Genomic DNA, 8,299 nt, shown 5'->3' with positions numbered 1-8,299 from the left:
GCTGTTTCCCCAAGCCCACATTTATTTCTGTCAGTTTCCATATTCTTGTACTCAAAGCTTGTTTGGGCTTTCTTGCTGGATGAAATCGGAGAGCCACAGGCCGAAGGAACCGGTTTCTACAGGCTGACAGACCGGCCCCTGAGAAACGCACCAAACCCTGTCAGACACACTGAAATCAGATACACACACAGCATCTGATGCTGTGAACATCACTGTTGCAGCTCGCCCGGCCAACACTGCAAACAAGGCTTTCCGTCTTAGTATTTGTGTCTGGTTAAATCAAGAAGCATTTAAAAGCTTAAAGGGATAGTTCAACCAACAATGAAAACTAGCCCATGATTTATTCACGCTCAACTCATCCTAGTGTATATGACTTTCTTCTCTCAGACGAATACAATCAGAGTTACACAGAAAAATGTCCTGGGTCTTCAAAGCCTTATAATGGGAGCCAATGGGTATATTTTGTGGAAGTCCATCAGTGAAAAAAGTGCTCAAAACGGCTGTCCAGGGGTTAATAAAAGCCTTCTGAAGTGAAGCGATGCGTTTGTGTAAAAAATATCCAGAATTAAACCTTTATCGACTAAGTCAAAGTAAAATGAGTCACTTACGCCTTGACGCACAACGTGATGACGAATGCGGTTGTTTAATTCGCGAGAGGCGTCAAAGCTTACACTCCTACATCTACATCACACATCGTCGACAGTCTCAAAAACACGCTTTGAAATCGCTGGCGTTTCTGACGACCAATCAGATCAACGTGTGATCGCCAACCAGTGGATCTCTGAGGGATGGAGGCGGGGCTCATTTGCATATTCATAGAATTGCGCATACTAAATGAGGCGAGGGTGTCGAGTTACATTCAAGATATTTGGAATATTTTTTCAAGTTGAAAAAAAATATTTCTGATGAGTTTTAAGGGATCAAATTAATGATGAGATGGGGACTTTAACATATCTCAGGAATAGGAGAAACCGAGAGATTGTTTGGCTGGTATTAATAGAAAGTTTGTATGGTGGAGTAAGTTGGTTAGTTACACGACTGACACGTGTGCATTAAAGAGTGGCGTCGGCAGTGATTTACCCTGAGATCACAGCATCTGCGGTCAGAAGTCACAGCAATCTTCCTGATGGCTCTCGGCTTTGCTCTTCTAATGGGATGAGTCCCGATGCATTGATCAGACCCTCCCGTTCCTGCCCTGACACAACCGTTAGGAGAGATTTGTCCATTATATTGACGCTGCTGATTTACTCTAAGGATTCTGTCCACCCCTCCAATCAAAGCTGAAGATCAGACCTCCCACAAGCAATCAAAGCCGAGCTACAACTCTTCCTGAAGCGACACGCGTGCTTTATGTGAACGTGGAAAGAAGTGGCACTGTAAAAGAGCCGAGAGCTGCGGTTCCCAAAGCCCTGGTCATTTATGAAGAGGCCATCTCACAGTTCCTCGGCAGATCATAAAAGATAATTGCGCAGCTTTTAAAGCGAGAGCTGTGGGGTGGTCAAGAGGGAACGGTGTGGAGTCACGAATCCTGCTTTTAACAGCTCGACAGTTTGTCACTGTTTAAATGCTTTTCTTACTTTGTATGTGTCGTGTTTCCAGTCCAAAAACCCAACAATCATAAATGAAGATGCATGCGAAAATACCATTCGATATTATGTCTTTTTTAATGGACCACCAGAGTGTTAAAATACTAAATATCTTGATTTATAGTTGTTTTAGTTTATTTCACGGCTTGTTTTGTCTTGTATTTGTGTAAATCCTCTTCTAAGTCATCTTGAGGTCCAGAAGCACTGCTATACTGGTAGTTACTGGTGAGCCATTAACGGCAGTGTCGTGCAGACTTGGGTTAGGTGTTCGCTCGGGTTCCTTCAAAGCTTCTCATGGCTGTCAGGTGGAGGCCGCGAGTTTGCTCTGTCCAGACGCGCTGGTTTCCAGACGGAGCTCTGGAAGTTGACGAGGTGTTGGAGCAGGTAAAGCACAGATCGTAACACCACAGTCTGACCACACACGAGCAGATCCACACACCGGGAGGTCCATCAGAACACCAGAACACCAGAGCCAGAGATGAGACACAGGTCTATCAGGCCGGACACAAATGTGTTGTAAAAACGGTTAGTTATGAAAACACTCAAAACTGAAATGTTTTAAACGTGGCTTTCTCCTTCTTCTTGGTTATGTGAACTTTAACCTTCAAATGGTCTTCGTTTCCTGTTTACACTTCTGGAATCTTTTTTACTTCTCATCTATTCATTAATTCTGTGTTTTTGGAGATATAAAATACTTGTGTATCCATATACAACACAATTCCTCAACTACACCATTAGTTTGCATATGAAATATTATTTTTTATGATACATTGTATTTATGCTCTAGTAGGCCTTCATTTCTGTGTAAAAATGTTCAGATTTATGCTGGATTTTTTATTTATTAATTTTTTTTTTTGACACATGAAGAAAATGTATTTAGTTTTTTTCACATTTCCCATTCATTTCAATGTGGGGTCATATTGGACCTGAAGACCAGAAGTGTAAACTTTTTTTTACATACCTTCAAAACAACCGAATAAAGCACATTTTTTTTGTGTGTGTATAGATAGATAATGTATGAAAAGTCACAAAATCTTATTCTTATTTAAGATTATCTAAATTTTATTTCACTGAGATGAAGGAAACCTTTTTTTAATTAAGTGAAAGTCGATTGGGGTCGTATAGACACATTTGAGAGCTAAAGGAACAATACATTGTATCATTCTTCAAAAATTGTGGAACGTTACTTTTGAATGTTCTGAAACGAGTAACATTTAAAAACCAGTTTAAAAAAGATTAATGCTGGCCAACGATGTTTACATAATTTAAGTGTGTGTACCGTGTATAATTATTTTGTATAAATACACACACATGCATGTATTTCATTAAGAAAAATGTGTTATATATAGATATATAGATAGATAGATATATATGTATGTATATATATATATATATATATATTGATATTGATATATAAAATTATTTTAATAATAATAATAATTTAAAATAAAATAAAATAATAAAATAATATTATTTCTTGAATATTTGCAAAATTTTATAAATAATATAATAAATATTTTGAATATTTACTTTGAATATTTAGCAAATACTTTGAATGCGATTAATCATCACCAGCTTCACCTGCGGGTTATAGATCACGATCACAGAAACAGGGACTTTTACAATCTGAGACTCTGAAACACAAATATTCATTTAGAGTATTTAGAGTAAAGTGTGCTCCTGTTTGGCTTTATCAGTCATTAATAGATGTGGGTGGGCATGGGAGATTTAGTGAATTAGTCAGTTTTGTCTTGGATCGTCCAGGTATGCTCCAGAAAAAATAAACATTTGAAGAATGATGCATCAATAAAGTGTTTATAGTGTTTTGAGAACATTATTAAAGACCAGATGAGTGTGAACAAGCGCACTGGAAGAACGTCCCCTGTTTGTGCTGGAATCATGAGAGACGTGTAATCCTGTGTTTTAGATGAGTTATTCTGGTGATTATTTGTCAAATTGTAGTTTTCTGTACATGCTCCATATTCAGCTCTCACACACTCTGAAGTCTAGCAGTGTAATTCCTTTTCTGAAGCTTTATTAAATCAGAGCTGGAGTGAGACGACACAACAGATCCATGCTAATGCAGTGCCCAGAATCACATTACAGCGGATACACACACACACACACACACACACACACACACCGGCACCGCTTCATCGGATCAGTTATATGTGTGTTCCTGAACGCCGGCTGATCTGCAGTCTTCTCCTGACCCGCTTCAGTCGTTTGATCTGTGTGAGCTGTCACTGGCGTATGGTGAGCGAGACACAGGCCACACACACACACACACACACACACACGCTTCTACAGTTCAACAGAGTCAGAGCTTTAATGTGAAACTGAACATGAAGATTACACAGAGCTTTCCAGCCGTGGTGACCCTCCACAAGAGTTTATTTATAAAGCACTTTCAAACACGTTAGTGCTGTCCATAAACATGACATAACTCTAAAATACATAGAAACATAAATATATAGACACAACATTAAAAAACAACACTGAAAAAATCACAGTTCTCAAACGCCAAAAGCTTGATGCGATGAGTCTTCAGGTCCTTTATTAATTAACTCTACTACTACTCTATTAACACTTTACTACTACTCTACTAATAGTCTGTTTACACTCTACTACTACTCTACTAATATAGTGCACAAGCAAAGTTACTTATAGTTAGTAGAATGTCTGAAGTGGACTATCGATGAAAGTGTAATTAATTGTTTTTCGCACAAGAAAGTAGTACCAGTTTGAAATGACAGTAAACGAGTGAATGAACACAGCTTACATTTCTGATAGTGTGTGTCGCATCACAGCGTGAGCAGGACCAGCTTTAGTGGTTAAAGTGTATAAATGTGTGTTTTGTTGTAAATGTCGCTGGTTTGTCTAGATCAGACTCTTATTCCTCGGCTGGATCGTGCTGAAGCTGAAACTCACATCTGACCTTCGACCCGTTGGACCCCATTGAAGACACTATATGGAGAAACCCTGGAGTGTGTCCTTTAAAAGACGTCCAGAAAGCAGCCGATTCTCCATTAGCTGAAGGAATGTAAATGTTTTCCAGCACCAGCATGAGTGTCAGTTTGCTGCCAGTGGATGCTTTCCTTCGCCTGTGTTTGCAAGACACACACACACACACACACTGACCGAGAAGGACCAGAGAGACGCTGACATGACCCAGATAATTGGCTGGAAGTCTTGCATCCCACAATTTGATCAATTTTGTGCGTAGGGTCAGTGTGTGTCGCTCTGTCCCCCGCAGCACCTCGAGACCCGTGTGTTTCCCTGCGGATCAGCCCGATGCCACACACACACGCCTGACAGTCTGTCTGAGACCATATGCCGAATGGCAATAAAGTCAAGCTGATCTGCTCGGGGTTGGGGAAGCGCCCGCAGGCCTTCCGACTCGCTCTTTGTCTCCTCACATCTTCCACAGTTGCGTGATATAGTCCGAGCTTCTCCACGGTCCGGCCCGGTGCCCGCAGTGCTGCCCTGCGATGCTGATCTTTATTTCAGACGGCTCTAATAACACTCATGAAGTTTGAGAGCAGAGATAATACAACAACAGACATTCAGAGCAAACCCAGCCGACAGGGAACCTTCTCAGAATATACATATACAGTTGCAAGAAAAAGTAAGTGAACCCCGTGCAGAATCTGTTTTCAATTTTTAATGCATGTTATTTTTCATTTAGTGCTGTCTTGAATACGATATTTTACATGTTATTTCTTGTCCACAATATAAAAAATAGCTGAATGTATTCAAATCACCCAGTTGAAAAGTTTCTGAACCCTTGATTCTTCCGGGGTGATTGTGTGATGGTCCGTCTTGAGCCCAATATTCTTCAGAAAAATCCTCCAGGTCCTTTAAATTTCAGCATCTTTTACATATTTTGAACCCTTTCTAGGAATGACTGTGTGATTTTCAGATCCATCTTTTCACACTGAACATCAGTGAACATTTTAATCTTTATTTAATAGTGGTGTTTGAGTCCCTCAAGTGAATACAGTCACTGCTGGAAAGGGTTCAAATATGCAAAATAGCAAAATATTAACAATCAATGGCTTTTGAACGCTGTCATTTTAATAAATTCAGCTATTTATTTGTCTTTTGTGAACTATATGTAAAGATTTATGTAAAATATATTATTCAGGACAGTACTAAACTGTGTCGAAATTATTCCTGTTTTCATGTTCCTGCGACTGTATATCCACATAGCACAGGTTCGTCTTACACTGGTGATGCAGTTTTTAATGGATCATAACTGACCTTTCTTTTCCTTGCAGGAATAACATTTATATGCTTTTGAATCCTTTTGAAAGTCAGTCCGTGTGTCTGAATCGTGTTCGAACATCAAAAGGGGAAATGCAACTGGAGAGATATCTTCATTTATGAACTCGTGACTTTGAGTAACAAAGTGAAGTAAATCCACAAATCAGAGTTTGTGTCTTTCTTACCTAGTAAAAAAAGTGTTTGCTGAAAAACAACAATTGGTTTTGGAGACAAATTATGTAATGTGTCACGCCATATAAACGTGCAGATTAAGGGCCGGGAATATTATAAAGTGCAGATTAAGGGCTGATAATATTATAAAGTGCAGATTAAGGGCCGATAATATTATAAACGTGCAGATTAAGGGCCGATAATATTATAAACGTGCAGATTAAGGGCCGATAATATTATAAACGTGCAGATTAAGGGCCGCTAATATTATAAACGTGCAGATTAAGGGCCGCTAATATTATAAACGTGCAGATTAAGGGCCGGGAATATTATAAAGTGCAGATTAAGGGCTGATAATATTATAAAGTGCAGATTAAGGGCCGATAATATTATAAAGTGCAGATTAAGGGCCGATAATATTATAAACGTGCAGATTAAGGGCCGATAATATTATAAACGTGCAGATTAAGGGCCGCTAATATTATAAACGTGCAGATTAAGGGCCGATAATATTATAAAGTGCAGATTAAGGGCCGATAATATTATAAACGTGCAGATTAAGGGCCGCTAATATTATAAACGTGCAGATTAAGGGCCGATAATATTATAAACGTGCAGATTAAGGGCCGATAATATTATAAACGTGCAGATTAAGGGCCGATAATATTATAAACGTGCAGATTAAGGGCCGATAATATTATAAACGTGCAGATTAAGGGCCGATAATATTATAAACGTGCAGATTAAGGGCCGATAATATTATAAACGTGCAGATTAAGGGCCGATAATATTATAAACGTGCAGATTAAGGGACGATAATATTATAAAGTGCAGATTAAGGGCCGATAATATTATAAAAGTGCAGATTAAGGGCCGATAATATTATAAACGTGCAGATTAAGGACCGATAATATTATAAAGTGCAGATTAAGGGCCGATAATATTATAAACGTGCAGATTAAGGGCCGATAATATTATAAACGTGCAGATTAAGGGCCGATAATATTATAAACGTGCAGATTAAGGGCCGATAATATTATAAACGTGCAGATTAAGGACCGATAATATTATAAAGTGCAGATTAAGGGCCGATAATATTAGAAAGTGCAGATTAAGGGCCGATAATATTATAAACGTGCAGATTAAGGGCCGCTAATGTTATAAACGTGCAGATTAAGGGCTGATAATATTATAAACGTACAGATTAAGGGTCGATAATATTATAAACGTGCAGATTAAGGGCCGATAATATTATAAAGTGCAGATTAAGTTCCGATAATATTATAAACGTGCAGATTAAGGGCCGATAATATTATAAACGTGCAGATTAAGGGCCGATAATATAATAAACGTGCAGATTACGGGCCGGTAATATTATAATAAGATTCTCTTCATACGTTGGAGTGAAATCTGATCGGTTTATTGTTTGTCGTGCTCTCAGAGAAAGCACTTACACACGGAGAAAGTCAGATTTTCATGGTATTTCCCCTCCAAAGACATTAGTTAGGTGGAGATTCATAAATTTCATATCTGGAAGAGTGGCGTATGCAAGTTTTTTTAACAAAACTTTGAGAGAACCTTGACAGAACGTTCTGAGAAGGCTTTCTATTAGCTTTGTAACCCTCATCATTCAGTGCACACCTCTTCATCACACACACACAGAGAGAGACAGTCAGATGTGATTCACTGGGATGAGCTGGAGCGTCTGACGAGAGAGGTGACAGGTGAGTGACAGGTGTCCTGAGGAGGTGTCCACAGGTGAGGAGATGCCAGGGCCACACACACGCGTGGTGTTTGACGACACTGCTGGGCATGTGTGACACAGGTGAGGACGGAGACGCCAGGAACGTTTCAGGACACATGCAACATCAGTCAGACAGACACACTACATATTGTGACAACCATAATCCCAGTGTTTCCACAGACTGCTGCAGTCACGCCGCACCAGACAGGCCTTCATTAGTGTTGGTGCGGACACACTTCACCGGGGCCGTTATGAGTGACGGAGACGTGAATCAGTCCTCAGGTCATGTGTGTCGTTGAGGAGCCGCATCTACAGATCATAAACACTCATACAAACCAGCTTCAGTCTTCACTGCACTCTTAGAAAGAAAGCTTCCCAAAGTTTTGTTTTGTTTTCATTTTCTTGTCTTGTCTTGTTTTGGTTGTTTTTTGTGTTGGTTTGGTTTGTTTGGTCTGGCTTGTTTTTTTTTTGTTGGTTTTGTTTAGGTTTGTTTTGTTCAGTTTTGTTTTGGTAGTTTTTTTGTTGGTTTGGT

Source organism: Pimephales promelas, chromosome 4, assembly GCF_988280905.1.
Source record: "Pimephales promelas chromosome 4, fPimPro1.hap1.1, whole genome shotgun sequence".
In the NCBI taxonomy this organism is placed as follows: Eukaryota; Metazoa; Chordata; class Actinopteri; order Cypriniformes; family Leuciscidae; genus Pimephales; species Pimephales promelas.
This window is presented reverse-complemented; position numbering follows the sequence as displayed.